The sequence below is a fragment of the Prionailurus viverrinus genome, chromosome B1 (genome assembly GCF_022837055.1).
Source record: "Prionailurus viverrinus isolate Anna chromosome B1, UM_Priviv_1.0, whole genome shotgun sequence".
NCBI classification, from domain to species: Eukaryota; Metazoa; Chordata; class Mammalia; order Carnivora; family Felidae; genus Prionailurus; species Prionailurus viverrinus.
In genome coordinates, this window is record NC_062564.1 from 10267303 (window position 1) to 10287217 (window position 19915).

Here is a 19915-nt window from a genome sequence, read left to right on the forward strand (position 1 = left end):
AGGAAAGGACTCAAATAAATAAAATTCAAATGAGAGAGGAGAAATAATAACCAACACCTCAAAATATAAACTTAGAATAGAATATTATGAAAATCTATATGCCAACAAATTAGAAAACCTAGAAGAAATGGCTAAACTCATAAAAAGATATAAACTACCAAAACTGAAACAGGAATAGAAAATTTGAACACACAAATAACCAGCAAATAAACTGAATCAGTAACCCAAATACTCCCAGCAAACAAAAGTCCAGGGCCAGATGGCTTCACAGGTTTATTCTGCCAAATGTTTAAAGAAGACTTAATATCCATTCTTCTAAAACTATTTCAAAAACTAGAAAATGAAGAAAAACTTCCAAATTCATCTCATGAGACTAGCATTACCCTATTACCAAAATCAGATAAAGAGACCGCTATAAAAGAGAACTACAGGACCAACCTCCCTGATGAACATAGATTCAAAAATCCTCAACAAAATACTAGCAAGCCAAATCCAACAATACATTAAAAAATCATTCACCATGATCAAGTGGGATTTATTCCTGGGTTGCAAGGGTGGTTCAATATTTACAAATCAATCAATGTGATTCTTTACATCAGTAAGAAAAAGGGTAGCAACCACATGATCATTTCAATAGATGCAGAAAAAATCACTTGACAAAGTTCAAAATCTATTCATGATAAAAACTCTCAACAAGTAGGTTTAGTGAGAACATACCTTAACATAATAAAGGTCATATATAAAAAAACCATAGCTAACATCATCCTTAATGGGAAAGGTCAGGAAGAGGACAAGTATGTGCATTCTTTCCACTTTTATTCAACACAGTACTTGAAGTCCTAGCCGCAAGAGACAACAAAAAGAAATAAAAGGCCATCCAAATCGGTAAGGAATAAGTAAAACTTTCATTATTTGCTGATGACATGATACTATATATAGAAAACCTAAAACCACCAAAAAAACTGCTAGAAATGATAAACAAATTCAGTATATTCACAGACTACAAAACCAATATGCCACAATCCATTACATATCTATAAACCAATAATGAGGCAGCAGAAAGAGAAATGAAGAAAGTAATCCCATTTATACCTGCACCAAATAAAATAACGATACCTAGGAACAAATCTAACCAAACAGGTGAAAACCTGTACTCTGAAAACACTGATGAAAGACATTAAAGATGACACAAAGAAATGGAAAACCATTCCATGCGCATGGATTGGAAGAACAAATATTGTTACGATGCCTATACTACCCAAAGTAATCCATACATTTAATGCAATCCCTATTCAAATCCAACAGCATTTTTCACAGAACAAGAACAAACAATCCTAACATTTGTATGGAACCACAAAAGACCATGAATAGCTGAAGCAATCTTGAAAAAGAAAAGCAAAGCCGGAAGTATCACAATTTCAGAATCTAAGATATATTACAAAGCTGTAATCATCAAAAGAGTATGGTACAGACACAAAAATTGACAGAACAATGGATCAGAATAGAAAATCCAGAAATAACCCCACAACTATATGGTCAGTTAATCTTTGACAAAGCAGGAAAGATTATCCAACAGGAAAAAGGCAGTCTCTTCAACAAATGATGTTGAGAAAATAGGACAGCTACATGCAAAAGGATGAAATTAGACCACTTTCTTATACCTAAAACAAAAATAAATTCAAAATGGATCAAAGACCTAATGGCAACACCTGAAATCATAAAAATCCTAGAAGAGAACATAGGTAATAACTTCTTTGACATTGGCTGTAGCAGCTTCTTTCTAGATATGTCACCTGACGTGAGGGAAACAAAAGCCAAAATAAACTATTGGGACTACATCAAAATAGAATGCTTCTGCACAGAGAAGGAAACCATCAACAAAACTAAAAGGCAACCTATGGAATGTGAGGAGATGTTTGCAAATGACATGTCGGATAAAGGGTTAGTATCCAATATATAAATAACTTATAAAACTCAACCCCCCAAAACAAGTAATCAAATTTAAAAATGGGCAGAAGACATGAATAAACATTTCTGCAAAAAAAACATATGGATTGCCGACAGACACATGAAGAGATGCTCAACATCATTCATTATCAGGAAAGTGCAAATGTAAGTCAAAATTACAATGAGGTATCTCACATCTGTCAGAATGGCTAAAATCAACAATACAAGAAACAAGTGTTGGCAAGAATGTGGAGAAAAAGGAACACTAGAGCACTGTTAATGGGAATGCAACCTGGTGTAGCTACTGTGGATAAACAGTATAGAGGTTCCTCAAAGATTAAAAATAGACCCTATAATCCAGTAATCACTGTACTGGGTACTTACCTTATGGATATAAAAACACTAATTCAAGGGATTTGTGCACCCCTATTTTTACTGTGGCACTTTTCGAATAGCCAAGATATGGAAGCAGCTCAAGTGTCCATCAATTAATGAATGGATAAAGAAGATGCAGTATAGGGGTGCCTGGGGGGCTCAGGTCATGATCTCACAGTTCCTGAGTTCGAGCCCCACGTTGAACTCTGTGCTAACAGCTCGGAGCCTGGAGCTTGCTTCAGATTCTGTTTCTCCCTCTTACACACTCTCTCTCTCTCTCTCTCTCAAAAATAAAAAAATAAGCATTAAAATTTTTTAAAAAACGATGCAGTATGTATGTATATATATATGTGCACATATATATACACTGGAATATTAGCAATAAAGAAATAATAAATCTTGCCCTTTGCAAGGACACGGATGGAGCTAGAGAATATTATGCTAAGAGAAATAATGTCCGAGAAAAACAAATACATTATGATTTCACTCATATGTGGAATTTAAGGAACAAAACAAATGAGAAAAGGGGACAAAGAAAGAGAGAGACAGCTCAAGAAACAGACTCTGAAGTATAGAGAACCGATGGTCACCAGAGTGAAGGCAGGTTGGAGGATGGGTTAAACAGGCGATGGGAATTAAGGATGCAATTGTGTAATGAACTGTTGAACCACTATACTGTACAGCTGAAACTTTTAACTCTGTGTTAATTTTATTTTCTTTCAGGTTCTATCAATAGGTAGAGTATATTCAATGCAAATAAAAGCATATTCCACGATATTCATGAGAAGTTGAACTAATTTTTATTCATTTTTAATAACATCTTAAATTATAATTAGGCTAGTAACTGTGTTCTGTAAGAAAGGTAACAGAAATCTATTGTCATTTAGCTCCCAGCTACATTGAGATTTTTCTCTCTTGACTTGAAATGTTTCTACTACTCATTCCTTCAATTCCCTAATCAAAAGCAAAAATATTTCTGATCTTATTCTGTATTTCTTTTTACACATATGGATTTTTGCAAGCTATAACCGACATCATTCTCTTCGATGGCTGTAGCTAAACATTTAATTCTCATTTCTCAAATAAGAGATTTCACTTTTTAGTTACATAAGTTTTTTCATGAAATGGATGTGATCTAATTCGGTATTAGCAGATATTTATTGAATTTTACATTGGTGGCACAATTGACTACTTTAGCACCTAGAGAAGTTCTTCAAATAATGTGGAAAAGAGGGAGAAGTTTGTAAGTACTGAGCTGATAATAGTACTTTACTGGCTACAAAAGCAGAAGGCTTTCTAATGCTACCATGGATATATATTTAATCTATTTAACCTACATAAGCCAACATAATAAATCCAATAAGAAAGAAAACCAGTTAAAATAGAAAACTTTAATTAAAAGTTGGCGACATTATTTTCAAAGATAGATTACTTGATGATTTTGACCTGGTTTGACTTTAGACTCACAAGAATTAATGTTAAACTATGACAAAATGTTCATTACATATGTTTGCTTTAACTGGAAGGAGAACATAAGATGGGTTTTAATTCAAAATCAATATCTTAAAAGTTACGGAGTTCTCTACAACATTCATTTGTTTTAGTCACTTTTAAAATGCTTCCTCATCAACAACTATCCAGGGTCAGGACTATATTTCCTTGGATTTTGTGGCATACAAGTTGTTCACAGAGGTTTATTCCTAATACCTGACAGCATTAGGATTAAAATATGCATACTTTAGAGTTGACTTTAGGGTTTGCAGAAAGCTTTACATAAATATTAAAGTTAAAGTATGATGCCATATTTCCTGCATATTATTCATGACCAGGACAATCTGATAAGCATTCACACCCTACCGACAACTTTTTTTCTGATAGTTTCTTATAGTTTATTCTATAGGGCCCAAAATTTATAGTACTAGAAGGATAGACACTAAGGAATCTGATATAGAAAAATATGCTATGAAGTATAATTACATTCTTCTGGAAAGGTTATAAATTAAGGATGATATAAAAACAAGCATACTTGTGAAGAGGGTATACATTCTAATATCACAGATTCCCTATTTTCTGAGGGAAAAGATAGTCCAGACAGCATGAAAAAAAAATTCAATAGGATACTTTTGTTTAATAAGCTACTCTGTGTTAGACACAATCTCATTTAATTGTCCTACAAACGTTGCCAAGCAAGTTGAAACAAAGCAAAACAAAACCAAGGTTCAGTAATTTTATTTTTTTTTAATATTTATTTATTTCTGAGAGAAACAGAGAGCAAGCAGGGGAGGGTCAGAGGTGAAAGGGAGACACAGACTCTGAAGCAGGCTCCAGGCTCTGAGCTGTCAGTACAGAGCCCAACGCAGGGCTCGAACTCGTGAACCACAAGATCATGACCTGAGCTGAAGTGGGATGCCCAACCAACTGGGCCACCCAGGTGCCCCCAAGGTTCAGTAATTTTAAATAAGTTATTCAACATAGTACAGCTCATTTTTGTACCATCCTGCATTTCCTCATACTTCTTAAAACAATTCCATTCAATCAATTATTAAGTTACATATTTTTACCTAATGTCTGTGTGTTTCGGTAGAATATAAACTCTCTGGACATTTTGTATTCCCCAGAATCCAGTCTTGTGTTTGCTCTTAATAAATAGCCATTGGATAAATGAATAGCTGTTTCAGGGGGCTGGATAGAGGGATCAAAAAGAAATAAAATAGGATTGAGAATTTTAGTAAAGTTAAATAGGATGGGGCTCTCCATAATACTTTTTACAAACCCAGGCATCTTAAAATTTTCCTCTATTTTCTATTTTAATTTATTCCACATGTTAGCTTATTTTTGTCCTATATTAGATTCCTGTGGCTGCTGTACTAAATTATCACAAACTTGGTGGGTTAAGACAACAGAAATTTATTCTCCCTTACTTCTGGAGTGTGGAAGTCTGAAACCCATGCGCCTCTGGGGAAGATGCTGCTCCTTGCTACCTCTGGCTTCTTCTGGCAGCTGCCACTTCCTGGCGTTCTTTAATTTAATGGGTGCATCCTTCCAATCTCTGCATCCTCCTTCCAACAGCCTCCACTCTGTGTGCCTGTGCGTCAAAGCACCTTTGCTTCTTGCTTATAAGAACATTTGTGATGGATTTAGGGGCCACCTGGATAACCCAGAGTGATCTCCACATGTCACGATCCTTAACATAGTCACACTGCAAAGGCCTTTTTTTCCTTTTAAGGTAACATTTACAGGTTCCAGGAATTAGAACCTGAAATCTTTGGGTGGTCATTAATCAGCCTACTCCTCCTCCCTTACATAACTCATAATTATGTAATTTGAAGATTTTCCATTTGTAGATCCTGGTTCAAGGGCTTAAGCTTGCAAAAAGTATAAACAGTAGTTGCTACACATAAGTCTGTTGCTTGAACCATGCAGAAAATGAAATTCTGTGCACAAATTCATTTTAGTTTAAAAGAGTTAAGAATGAGAGTTTGGAAAAGCATGGGTTGTTTTCCTTCATATCAAATGCAGTATGAAATTTCATATTATACCTTATCTCATTCATTGGAAAATGGTTAATAATCTATGTACGTATTAGTAATTATTTTTCATGACTTCTCCTAAACTCACACCTTGCTCAAATGTCTCATCTTTATTTCTTACTTGTGAAGTGATTTCCATTTCTGACTTTATATTTATTAACCTTACACTGAAGAGAGAACACAGAAAGGAAATTGACTAAAGCAAATGATTGATCTATTTATTGGCTGAATAAATCTAAATAGAGAAATGAGAACCTCCATAATTATTTCTTAACTGAAAATTAGAATAAATTATAATATTGTGTTTTTGCAAAACAAAAGAGAAAATGGTTGAGAAACAAGGAAATTTACCGGCTTACGAAAAGAGATGTATAATACAGATAGCAATAATCTCATTGAGATTCTCATAAAATTAACTGATTTTTTAATAACATTTTAATGCCCATTATTGGTAAATTGCTGTTCTGAGGCTTCTAAGGCAGCATCCACCTGGGTCTCTTGGAAAGCCTGCTCTGTGTGAAGCCAGCTGCCATGAAAGTAGTCCAAATCCCTGAGACCACCATGCTGTAAGAAGTCCAAGTTAACCATGGAGAAAGGCCATGTTGAAAGAGAGATGCCTGACTAGCTATTGTGTCCAGCCATCCCAGCTTAGATGTCAGAGATAAGAAGGAAAAAAGTCTTCAGATGACCCCAGCTCCACCCATAATCTTCCTGTCACTTCAGGAGGGACCCTGGTTGAGAACCATCCAGCTGAGCCCTGTCACCCTCCAGAACTATAAGAGATTATAACAAACGGTTACTTCAAGTCATTAAGCTTTTGGGGTGGTTTGTTACATATACATTAAACTTTTAGGGTGGTGTAATAGATGATGTTGGAGCTCAGAAAATTTAAGTAAATTGCCCACGGTCACATAAACAAGTAATCATTTGGAATTCAAATCTAGCTTTTTCATTCTCATACGTGTTCAAGCCCATCCACATCATTCTCTCTAATGCTTTGTTGCTTCCTTGCTTTTCTGCTGTTAGCATCCTATTGAGACCTTATCACATCATGAACTAATTTATTCCTCTAAACCCTCTTCTCCCCCTCTTCCCTCTCCCACCTTCTTCATGATCAGATTATGGTCTCCATAATAACAGTAACAGTTTACAGTTAGTAAGTCTGAACCAAATGCTAGGCACTTAGTATATAACATGCGACGAGGATTTAGTATCTGTTATTTCATTAAATATTCTCACAAACCACTCTACACATCATAGTCAAATTATCGTCACTAGGTTCTGAATTTGGTAAACCACATTTTGCATACAGATTTCCTTTTCTTTTGAAATGCATGCCATATTGTCTATGGTATTTTTATTCTAGAATATGGGGTGAAAAATAAACACGGATACTGAGAGAACTGCAGGTGATGAGAAGTGCCATGAAAAAAAATAAGAAATGAAGTGATGAAATAGAGAACATTAACCCAGGGCAATAGTGCTTTCCGGAGACTACCTAGGATATAATGGTCAGATAGGGCTTCTCTGAGAAGGTAGTAATTAGGCTGAGAACAAAAAGATGAAAATGAGCTCACCAAATGAAAATCAAGGAGAAAAGTGCTCTAAGCAATAGATATAACCAATGCAAAGACCTTGAGCCTTAAAAAGCTTGAGCAATTCAACAGATGAAAATAATGTCTATTTGCTTAGAAATTAATGATTAAGGAGGAAACAGTAAAAAAAAAAGGCTGATTTATGTAGGACATTGCAGTGACAGGGAATTTGGCTTTTATTCCAAGTATATTAAAAAGGCAATAAAGTTATCAAACAAAAGGGTTAGTGTGCTATAATTTGTGACTGTTATTTAGGACTACAAATGCAGAAGCAGGGAGATTAGTTAGAAGGAGTCTCTTGCAATAGTTGAGGTGAGAGGTGACAACAGCTTGCAAATGGGTGATATTAGCAAAGATAAATAAAAGGAATATTAGAATCAACAGGATATTCTGTGCATATGTACCTGAATATGTGTGGGTGTATGTTTACATTTTTTTTTGAAATTTAGAATATGTTGAGGTTCAAGGAGTGTTAATAGGTTTTAGCCACATGAAGGACTGAATCCTAAGCAACTCTCCATTAAACTATTTTTCTCCTAGATAGACTGAAAATTTCTGGGATTACCATGGGAATTCTGGCTTCTGTAGAATGCCCTTAATGGAATGACCTTGGGACTTGTCTTTTGTTACAACTTATCAACAGTTAAGACCAAGCTCATATCTCACCTACTCTATAAGTACTGGATGTTGAGCTAGAGGATTCTACTCACCCTCCCATACTTCAATCTAGAGTAAAGTTGGTGGCAGCTGGGCAGCTGAAAGGAGCAAAAACCTACACTGGATGTACAAACCCTACTGAAATAACTCTGAAAGATGGTTCCAAGGCAATTCAGACTTCCATAAGAAAGTCCTGAAATGACAAAACACAAATTGGTATTTTCTGTCAAAGTGGATAAATCCCTCAAGTGGACAAAAAAAATTGTAAAAAGGAAAAAAAGAATCCCTCCTTCTTAGTGTAGATCTATAGCTTGTAATTTCTTCTCTTTTCTTTCTGGAATTTGAAATGGAAGATGCTTCGCTGATGAACAAGAAAAACTTCCATCAACTAATCCATGAGTCGAGTCAGTTAAAATACAGAAGACAGTAGTGCATGATATAAACTGTTATGTAGGAATGCGAGATTTATCTGGTTAAGTATAAAGTGATATTTTTTGGTATGCCTCATAGTCATATTTTTTTGAAAAAAAAAGAATACAGTTAACAATATTACTTAATCATAAATATACATTTTATAATAATAGGGTGTTGGTCATCTCTCTTCAATAAATATTTAACAAAAGATTGGATATATATATTGGAGTATTATTCAGACACAAAAAAGAATGATTCTCGCTACTTGCAACATGGATGGAGCTACAGAGTAGAAGGTTAAGTGGAATTAGTCAGAGAAACACAAATACCATATGATTTCATTCATATGTGGAATTTAAGAACAAAACAAATGAGCAAAGGGAAAAAGAGAGAGTGAGAAGCAGACCAAGAAATAAACTCTTAACTCTAGAGAACAAACTGATGGTCACCAGAGGGGAGGTGGGTGGGGAAAATGGGGGAATAGGTGATGGGGATTAAGGAGGGCACTTGTGATGAGCACAGGGTGGCGTACGAAAGTGTTGAATCACTATGTTGTACACCCGAAACTAATATTACACTGTATGTTAACTGGAATTAAAAGAAAAAAATTAAATGATTAGTTCATTAACTAATAGAATTTTAATTTGAAGGAGTGTGATATTCGAGTCGGTAGGTTTACTCAAGTAGAGTGACAAGCTTCATGGGGTGACCTAACCTCACTGAAATAATTCAGAGGAACAGGCATATATCTAGAGCTGGACACTTACCGATGTCCATGCAGTTATGATGAAACTACCCCCCTTTGCCTGTCCTTAATTCTGAAAATTTCTTTTAAAAATGAATTTTTATCTTAACTCTCATTCGCTGTTTAAATAGTTTTGGAGTCCCTTCCTGTTTCCCTTACCTGTATGTGGGAATGGCTTCTACAGATATGCAGTGCTACTGTGTGGGAGCATCATTTTAGCCAGCCTAGTATTGGCCTCAATCCACATGAAGTGCTTGGGAAAGAAACAGAGCATTAAAGTACTTTAGCCTCAATGTTGCCTTCATTGTTTACAAATACTTACTGCCCATATAATCAGTGTTTCCCCATAGTGTGTCCCCAGGTATTGCATGTGTATGTTCTGGTTCTGTAATTAGATTACAAATTCATTAAGAACAAAGAAACATCTCCCATGTTTTTAAATCTCTGATGTCTACAAACACAGTGCCCTGCACATGGTTGGTGATACAAGAAAAATTGGGTGATGATGAAAAGGAATCACAATTAGATATTTACATGCCTGTCTCTTTCACTAGAGTAGGTAAGATCTACATTAATTCTTACGTGCCCTCAACTCCTTTCCCAGATCTTGCAGTTAGTAAATGATACATTTGCTAAATATAATTATATACCATATCTTAAACACAAACATCCTTTTTTATGAACTATAGTTAGTAATGTGATTAAATCCTACAACCTTACAATTTGGTTGTATGATATATCCCTTTCTATTTTCAACTGAATTTGTTTTACTATTCTTGTTCATTTTTAAATTACTTAAGAAAGGATGAAAATCTTTAACTTCATGTGTAGGTTTTCAAAGATCTTAAAGTTAATATGTATTACTGATCAGTTTATTAACTGCCTTTCTCTATAAGCTTTGGTCATAGCTCTTAACTCAGACTATACAGGTTTTTGAGATAGCAGACCAAGTAGCCAAAGAAAACTAGTCTCTTTTGGTAAGTTGTGATTGACTAATTCAGCCAACATTTTTAGTTGTTGTTAAAGAAAATAGAATCAAGCAGTGCAGAGATTTGTGTTTTCTCAGTTAATCATTCAAGTTTTCCATAACTTTTACTTATATCTCTATGATACTCATTCCTGTACTTACGGGGAGCAAGTGGGAACTAATCTGAAGGAAAACTATCAAAAACAAATAAAAGCGAAGCCTTACTTTTAAATTTTTGTGTAATGGTAACTTTATGTGTCTACTTGACATTATGTGTCCAAACATTTGATCAAAGGTTATTCTGGGTGTGTCTCTTGAGAATGTTTCTCTGGATTAGACTGAATTGGTAGACTGAGTAAAGCTGATTGCCTTGCCTAATGTGAGCGGGCCTCATTCAATCAGTTGAAGGCCCATATAAAACAAAAAGCATAAGAAAGAATTTCTTCTACCTGACTGCCTTTGAGCTAGAACCTTGATTCTTTTTATCCTGCCTTCAGATTTGTATTGAAACATTTGTTCTTCCTGGGTCTCAACCCTGCTGGCTTTCAGACTGGAACTACATCATTGAGTCTTTTAGGTCTCTACCTTTCTAACTGCAGATCTTCAGACCTCTTAGCCCCTGTAATTGTTTGGGCCAATTCCTTATAATAAACCTCTTTCTATATACATAAATACATCTTATTGGTTATGTTTCTCTAGAGAACCATAATATACTCTATATTCTAAGTGGAATTCAATAAAAGAATTATTCTCAAATGCACTTAAGTGAAGAAAATTAAAACTATGTAAACTGATTTTTGTTCATCTCTTACATTTATTTTTTATTGTATCATATATTTATTTATCATTAATTATTAAGCCAGTACTATGTGCTAGTTATTGTCTAAAGAACAACACAAAGATCCCCATTTTCATGCAGCTGATAAGTTAAAAAATAAATAACAAACACACTATGTAAGTAAGTTATTAGTATATTGTAAGGGGATTAAAAGAAAGAGAAAAAGAAAAAGAAATGTAGAAAAAAAAATATATATATATACACACACAATAAGGGAGGGTCAGTGTTACTGGGTCAAGTACAATTAGCAATTTCACAGAGTAACTAGAATGGTCTTTCATAAGAAGGCAACTTTGGAGTCAATCTTGAAGGGAGTGAGAAAGAGGTATCTTGGGGAATAGACGGAAGAGCCAATTCAAAAGTTCTAAGGTGAAATATGTCTAATGTATTTGGGAAGGAACAAGGAGGCCAGTGGGGCTGAGGCTGGGTGATCTAAGTTGGAGGTGAAATATGATGAGACCAGAACAGTACCAAGATGATGATATCTCAAGAGCCTCTTTGACCAATGGCAAAACAATGGCTTTTGCACAGAGTGACATGGGAAGTTATTTTCAAAGCTTACGGCACATGAATGATATATCTAATAACTGTTTTTAAAATAACACTCTGGCCAACATCTTGGGTGAGTGAAAGGAAAGGCAGATGAGTTAACACAGTTAGAGGTTATTACAGACATTTGGGGAGAAGATGATGGCCATTCACAGGATAACTACACCCGAGGTGGTGAGAAGAGGTTGGATTCTGGGGTGTAACAAAAGGGACTTCATGGCAGGTAGAACATGGTCTGTGACAGGAGTTCCAGGGGTACTCTTCCAAATCATAGGCTCGAACCACTGAACTAGTTGTCATCAACTAACACAATAAGAATGTGAGTAGAGTAGGTTGGAGAAGAAAAACAGAGTTCAGTTAGGCAAATTTTTGTTTGTGTGTTTGATTTGCCACAAGGCATTCAAGTGGAGATGCTGACAATGTAGCTGAACATATCGGCCTAGAATTTGGGAAACAGATGTGCCTTGGAGTTGTACATAGGGAACTGTCATCGTATAGATTGTGTTAAAAGCCATAAAACTTAGACATATTTCCAAGAGAATCAGTGCAGACACAGAAGAGTATATGGAAATAAGACTTGGGAATAAAAGAAGAAAACATAAAAGAAAAGTGGAAATCACCAACTGGTAAAATACGTGGGCAGGGTGGGGAGAGTGGGATCAAGAGAATGTGGACACTGATAACTCACTGAAGAAAGTGTTTTGAGGAGGGGAGTGATACATTGTCAAACATTTCCAGTAGCCAAGCAGGATGAGAACCGAGAATGGACCATTCTGTTTATCAATGCAGAAATGACTGGTAACCTTGACAAGATAGTTTTGGAAGAAAAATGGGATTGAAGTCTAAGTATAGCATGTTTAAGTGCCAAGTATATATTTCCCATCACCTCTTTTATTAAATTAGGACAATGACAACGAAACATTTTATAAACAAAATTAAATTTAAGAGCAACCCGTTGCTTAAATGGGGCTTCTTGCATTTTCAGCAACATAAAAATAATCACTATAGATATATTCCTGTATCAAACACACTTTGTAATGTTTTTTTCAATAAAAAAGAAAATGTTGAAAAATATTTTCTAGTTATGGACTTTGCATTTGCATTAGGTGATAAAGAGTATAAGCCTCACCTTCTATCAAAAAGCTCCCTTGTGAACCTATGAGGTCTCTAAATCTGTGGCATTAATTCTATTCCCACACGTGATCCAAATGATATGCCCAGGCTTCAGCAAATTATTATTGAATGCAGAGGTAATCAATACAGTAAACTCAATATCCTCCATTATTACATCAATCCTGATTATTTTGTTCAGGTAGTCAGTAGGAGCTGTGTGAAAATAGGATAAAGACAGACACAGACACATAAGAGGAAAAGACAGGGATATTCCTGAATATGATCAGAGATATTTGCAGCAACAAATTTGTTATGAAATAAAACAAAAAATCATAAGTTGATTCAAATATAGTAATTATTATCACATGAACTTATTTATAAAACTAATTAAATCTTATCACACAATATATATCTTGTGATATGCCATTCTGATATAGGAGCTACAGGTATTAAGTAATAGTTCTTTATCTTAAATCTATAAAAAGATAAAATATTTTTAACATTTTTCAATACTATATAAGGCAGATCATAAAAATCAAACAAATGAAGCTACTCTCTAGAATGATGGTCATATATTTTAATTCTCACTAGAAATATTGAAATGCAGAATTAAGCACATGTATATTGAACCAAATCAATTCAGATAGGCAAACACCACTTAAGCAGATAGTTTTTCCAAATACTGTTTTATACAGCCAATAAAATTATGCTTACTGCATAGTCTAGGGCAAATTGATCTCCTTACAAGTTCTTGAGACAAAGTTGAATATATTGAATGCATTATATTTGAAACTCAAGAACCTATTTGCTTGTGACCTAAAAAAGTACTACATTTTTATTTTACCTAAATAAAAAAAGCCCACTATGTTCCCTAGTTTCATAAATAAGATTTTTCAAAAACACTTTTAAAACATTACCTCATTGGGAACATATGTGTATTTGAAGTATGTCATTGGATGTTTGGACTGACTATAATTTACTTGACATTTAAAAATGGTATCTTTCCTATATTCATTGTTCTGAAATGACTTTATTCAGATATATTAATTAGGGAAAACATTTCTAAAATTATAAATGTACTAACCATTTTTAAAGTATTTTATTGTATACTAAATCAAATCATACCTTTATGTTTCTCCCTGAAAATTTCCATCTTCCCCTCTTTGCTTCTCTGAATACCCTACAGGTTCCCAATGGGAAAATAAATAAAGGCTCTAATAATGAATAGTTTCCCAAGGCGCATCTTGTCTTGATTTGGAATACTTTTAATGAAGGCAAGAATAATCAGTCTCCACTGTGTTTATCAAAACTTTGGAACTTTTCACTATTTTTTTTTCTTTTAACCATATAAATGATTGCATAGGCTTCCTGTTCAAATTGGTAAAGTTTCTTTTAACTATTTGAATGATATGTTTTGACACAGAGTCTCAAATGCCTTAATATAAAGGCAGGTTTACGATCAATAATGGTTAAGATTATGATGAGTGAAGGTTTACTGATTTCCTTCTTGCCTGTCACCCGGGGCTCTTATGAGTGGTTTCCAGTTTCCATCACACTCGTGTAGTGAGAATGTGTTTTAACTCCTCTCTGTCCTTGTCTAATTCTTTAGAAGAGATGGATGCAATATTGGGTGTATGTGAAATTTTGGTGAATCTTATTTGCATTCATTAAGAGGGGGTTTATTCACTTTACAAGGTTATTTAGACACACGGCAGCACACAGAGGGTGTGTTATACCTGCCACCACCCAAACACATACAGCAATATTTTAGGTTACTCAGAAAATCAACCTGAAATGACCGGAATACTTAAACCCTTAAATTGCAATGAAATTGGAATTATATACAGTGAAGAAGAAAATATACACTAAGTTGGGAAGATAAAACAAATAGAATTAGTATCATTCCCATTAACTGAGTTCCCTAATCAATCTATCCTAAAATACTTGAAACACAACTTCTTTCTGAGAACATGAACTCTTCAGGTTACATAAATTCATTTTGATTGGGGTGGATATTTGAATATACAATATAATTTTCTACGGAAATAACCAAATTACTGAAGATAATTAAATGGGCGGCTTCACAAAGATATTTCCTCCTTCTTCTAGGTGTATGCTCATTAATTTCTCTAATTTACATATTAATATTTCCACAGATACTGAAACAATGATGAGTGTAACTTAATAGGCATTATTTTTTATCTTCTTAAAGTCGGCTTACTTTTCACCTGATTTTAGTATTCAGGATTTTGTTTTCTTAAGTTTCCCCCCAAAAATGGCAAAAAAAAAAAATCTGTACTGGTACTAGCCAAATAATTCACATTGTATGGGAAATTAAATTATATATAGAGATTAGTCAAATTAACTTTCATTTTTATTTATAATTATTTTTAGCGTGGCCACTAGAAAATTTTAAACGATATACAGGGCTCATATGTGTAGTTCTCATTATATTACTAATGGATACACTGCTCTGAAGCATTGTTTACAATAAATGGCATTATTAATGATAACAATGCTGAATGGAAAATCATAATGGGGCAATACAATTACACACGTCCAATAAAAATACCTGTCAGCCTTTTAAGTTTCTTGTAAATGATAAGATCTCCTGAGGTTCCTGTTTCATTTTCCCTGGAACCCGGGGGAACCACACTCATTATATCTGTCATGTGCGTGACAGGTATGTTTACAGCTGCAAAGTGATCTTCTTTTATATCTCTATTTCCATGTTCTCAGGATGAAGAATATTTCACCTTTCATCTGGAAATTTGCCATTACTTTGCCTCAGGCCAAAAGCTTTATTTTATTTAACTTTTCAAAAGTGATCATGGGTGGCAAAGACATACTTTTCCTTTTTTGCCTTTACCAAGTATTCTGAATACAATTATTTTATGAACTCAATCGAAATATAAAAATTTTAAAACAGGCAATAAGTTTTTCACAATAATAAGCATAATACTCATATACCAGTGACTTATAATCAACTCAGAAACATCTCAGTTATTCAAAATACAAAAAGCATGCTGTGAATTTGCATCAGAAATCTTCAAAAGTTAACCAGGCACTCTCTTTTTTACTTCAGGTGAGAGAGAAAGATCCCAATATGACATAATTCACTGTTTTGTGCTTCTGTCCATAACTGAGGAGCTGCTATGAGAGGCCAAGTCTAGACACTCTGCTTCGGGGTAAGCAGTTATAGATATTATTCTGCACCTCCCCCCCAACCCTTGTCTCTGTGAAGCATGTCTAAAGTGAACTGTAGAAATCCGACTTCTTTTCTTGCATAGTGGGAAGCTCCTAATAGATACCAGCTTGAGAAACTCATAAAAATTCTTTTCTTCCCTTCTCTTATGATGATAGCTATAAGAATTGTTTAGATTTCTTATGTTACGCAATTCTTACTCTGACGAGAATGGACAAAGGCTCAGAAGTTTTATTATTTTCTTATAGCGTTTGGGGAATCACACATAGGCAAAGATGTAGCTTCACTAAGAGAATTTCAAGAATTGCTTATGCATTATGATATTAGTCATATAAAGGTGCCTGGGCAGGCATTCATATAGCATATCTATAGAGTGTTTATTATGTGCTCTCCCTGGGACATATAAAAGTGAAAAACAGTCACTTTCTATTTCCAGAAGCATGGCAGCTAGCATACATTTTAACACTTTCCCAATTGAAATTATGAAATGATAGATAAAATGAAACAAATGAACAAACAAACAAAAAATAACACCCTTTTTAAACCCATAATTGTGTGACAAAATACAAATGAACTTCAAGGACTAAATCAAAGAGAAAATAATACAACCCTGGGAGGTAGACAGGACCAAGGCTGATATTTGTCCTTAAGGTTTTGGTTTTTTTTTTTTTCATTAAGAAAGAATTCTATGTTGACACTTTTTTTGTTTTTTGTTTTTCCATTTTATCATAATGACTGTAGGCTACATTTGAAAAGTAAAATGTTGTCATTTTTAAAATAGCATTTCTCAATAAGAACATCTTAATATCAAACAGTGTCTTCCATTGTAATAATCAGCCAGACATAGGGTTTCCCTAAATAATCTTTTCAACTTTACCAAGTTTAAAAATACTTAGCAGCATTAATATAGCAACTTATGAATTCTGGTTCCACGTGGATAATATCTCTGAGCCATCAGACATATAATTTAAAGTCAACCGAGTCTCAGATGGTATGAGGTCTTTCTTGTTAATCAATCTTAAATAGATGATAATACTTAGAAATACATAAAAATGATATATGGACACTCTTGAATTCATATGTGTGAGCAGACTTAAGGGAATAAGAGGGCTTGTATGACACAGAGAAACTAGTAACAACAGGAAGCTTTTGCCAGCTCGAGTGGTAAAGTGGTACATAAGGAAATAATAACGTGCACGGAGAAAAAGGGGCCACTGAGCAGGACCTCAGTCTTGGTGTTACGCTACCACAGAGCCAAAGTCCTGAAGACGGGACGCAGGAAAGATAAAGCTAATCTCTTCCCACCTCCAGTCTTCTAATTTCTTGCTGTAAACTCCATTAAATGAACCCACCTTGAAGCCAGCCAACAGACAATAGAAATTTTATGGCTCTCCTCATTAGCAGAGGGATGACTGAACTATGAGAATGCAAGATGCGTTTTGATCCTTTAATCATGCAAGTGGAAATATTATAAATACTATTTATGTTCTTAGGTTTAAAATGGACACAATCATTTAAGACTAGAGACCACGCTTTCTCTCAATTATGGCCTTTATCTATTGACAGGCAGTCGTAGGAAACAGTGAGGATCAAGGACAGAAGCAAATGAGCTTTCTTCTATGTAAACACGGTGCTACACTAAGTGAAGTGATGACTTTGTTTGTTTTTATGTAAGATCCAAATCATAAAATTAGAAGGCCAAGAAAACAAATGTCCTATGCCAAACAGAACTATGCATTTCTTACTGTCTCTGATTATATATTAGATAAAGAATTTGTGGTGTTTCATCAGTAAAAATGTATGCTGGAATGTATTAAAAAATTTACAAGGCACAGTAGGTATAATGAGGTTATAAAAATGAGTCAAATGTGGTCCCTTTTCTCAAGAATTTTATGAGGGGGAATAATACACATTCAATAATGTTAAGACATGATTTGTAAATGCTGAAAGAGATACAATCACACTACTGGTAAAAGCACATAGGAAGGTAATTTATTTTTGAATGGAAGCATCCAGAGAGGCTGGTGTAGGGGAGTGGGTCTTGGGTAGAGAATGCAAGACAGAGCTAGGGCGATGCATTATTACACGGTGAGAGAATGGCTAAGAAAAAATATCCAGGGGCAGAGGCGAGGGACTCAGGAGAGGTACAGGCATTTTAATGTTTTAATCAGAACATGGCGTACTTTTCTCTAGGGACAGGAGATAAAGCTGGAAATGGAAGTTGGGGTTATATTTTAATGGATTTGAACACTGTATTTAGAAGTCTACTATGAATAATGAAATTGTCTAAGTGTCTATCATGGTAGCAGTGATACCAAAATGATTGGTTTATTAAATCTTCTAATCTTAGGTGATTTTTAGGTTATTGTAATCCATACATTATATTTTAATGAAAAGTGAGAAAATCATAACATAAAAGAAGCTAGAAATGCTTGAGTAGGAAAACATTAGGTGCACAAATATGATTTAATCATTTGTAAAAAAGTGCATACATACAATAACACCAGTGCTAAAAGGAATATATTCCAGTAAAATCTTCAGTATATAAAACTTCAGTACTAGAAATTAAAATAATTTTGAAACAATGGAATTTTTCCACAATGTGGAAACAGTCACACATGTGCCTTGATAGATGTAAGGGAATTATGAAGCCCAGTGTCTATTTATAAACCTGAAAATTGGAAACTAACAGGTATGTGATTTGCAAAGGAAAGAAAAGGCACACAAACACTTTAATCATAAAATGAACATTAACACAGGCAATGTCCAGGTTAAGAAAAATAACTAAATTAGTACCTTAATACTATTGCTTTTCAGACTTCAGTGAGTACAGGGAGATCTTTCAAATGCAGATCCTGAGCAGTAGTCTGGGGTAGAGCCTGAAACGCTCCTAGTGACTCTACAGAGGGAAGCTGATGTTGCAGACTGAAGGATCACTCTTTGCATAGCAAGTCTTCAGACAAACTCCTTTTAACCTTCTCTTATTTTATAACCTTCTCTCCCACCATCAGAATTAACTACAGTGCTGACCTTGATTTTCTTTATATCTTAACACCTAAATATATTTCCCCCAAACTGTATGTGCATACGAACATTTTTTTTTTTATAAATTTTTTTTTTCAATGTGTATTTATTTTTGGGACCGAAAGAGACAGAGCATGAACGGGGGAGGGGCAGAGAGAGAGGGAGACACAGAATCGGAAACAGGCTCCAGGCTCTGAGCCATCAGCCCAGAGCCTGACGCGGGGCTCGAACTCCCGGACCGCGAGATCGTAACCTGGCTGAAGTCGGAGGCTCAACCGACTGCGCCACCCAGGCGCCCCGAACATTTTATATCTACCAGATTTGAAACTTACATAGATGAGACTTGAGATTTTTAATCACTTAATATTATATCTTGGGAGTGAGTTATAACTGCGTCTATTATTACTGTGTGGAAATTGTTCTATTTTATGGTTATACTATTTACTTGTTTGTACTTTTCTTGTATCTTTTTTTTTTAATGTTTACTCATTTATTTTTTGAGAGAGAAAAAGACAAAGGGAGCACAAGCAGAGAAGAGGCAGAAAGAGAGGGAGAGAGAGAATCCCAAGCAGGTGCTACATTCAGTGAGGAGCCCAACATAGGGCTCGATCCCACATCTGTGAAATGATGACCTGAGCCAAAATCAAGAGCCAAACTCGCAACCTACTGAGCCACCCAGGAGCCCCATATACTATTATTGTACCTTCTAATTTCCAGCACATACATAAGCAACAGTATTATTACTGTTAAAATGCTTATACATCTATGCAGGGGTATGTGTGCGCAAATTTCTCTGGAGGACAAACTGGGGAGGGAGATGACTCGAAAGTAGTGTAACATGGAGTCTGACTCCATTTTTGCTGTTGATCTGCTGACAGCTTTTAAGAGTCTCCCTCTCTTTTCCCCTTTTGCTCCACATCTGGAAAAGCTGATAATGAAGCTCAGATGTTTCCGCC

The 19915-nt window shown here is 34.9% G+C and overlaps 1 long non-coding RNA gene across 1 annotated transcript in view; it reads left to right on the forward strand.

Moving 5' to 3' along the window:
- The window catches only part of LOC125164953 (uncharacterized), a 50302-nt gene extending 32714 nt beyond the window's left edge, over positions 1-17588 (forward strand). Inside the window, exons 2-3 of the long non-coding RNA XR_007151880.1 lie at positions 15816-15918; positions 17502-17588. This is a non-coding gene — a long non-coding RNA (uncharacterized LOC125164953). The remainder of the gene's footprint in view (positions 1-15815; positions 15919-17501) is intronic.
- Positions 17589-19915: the final 2327 nt, after the last annotated feature.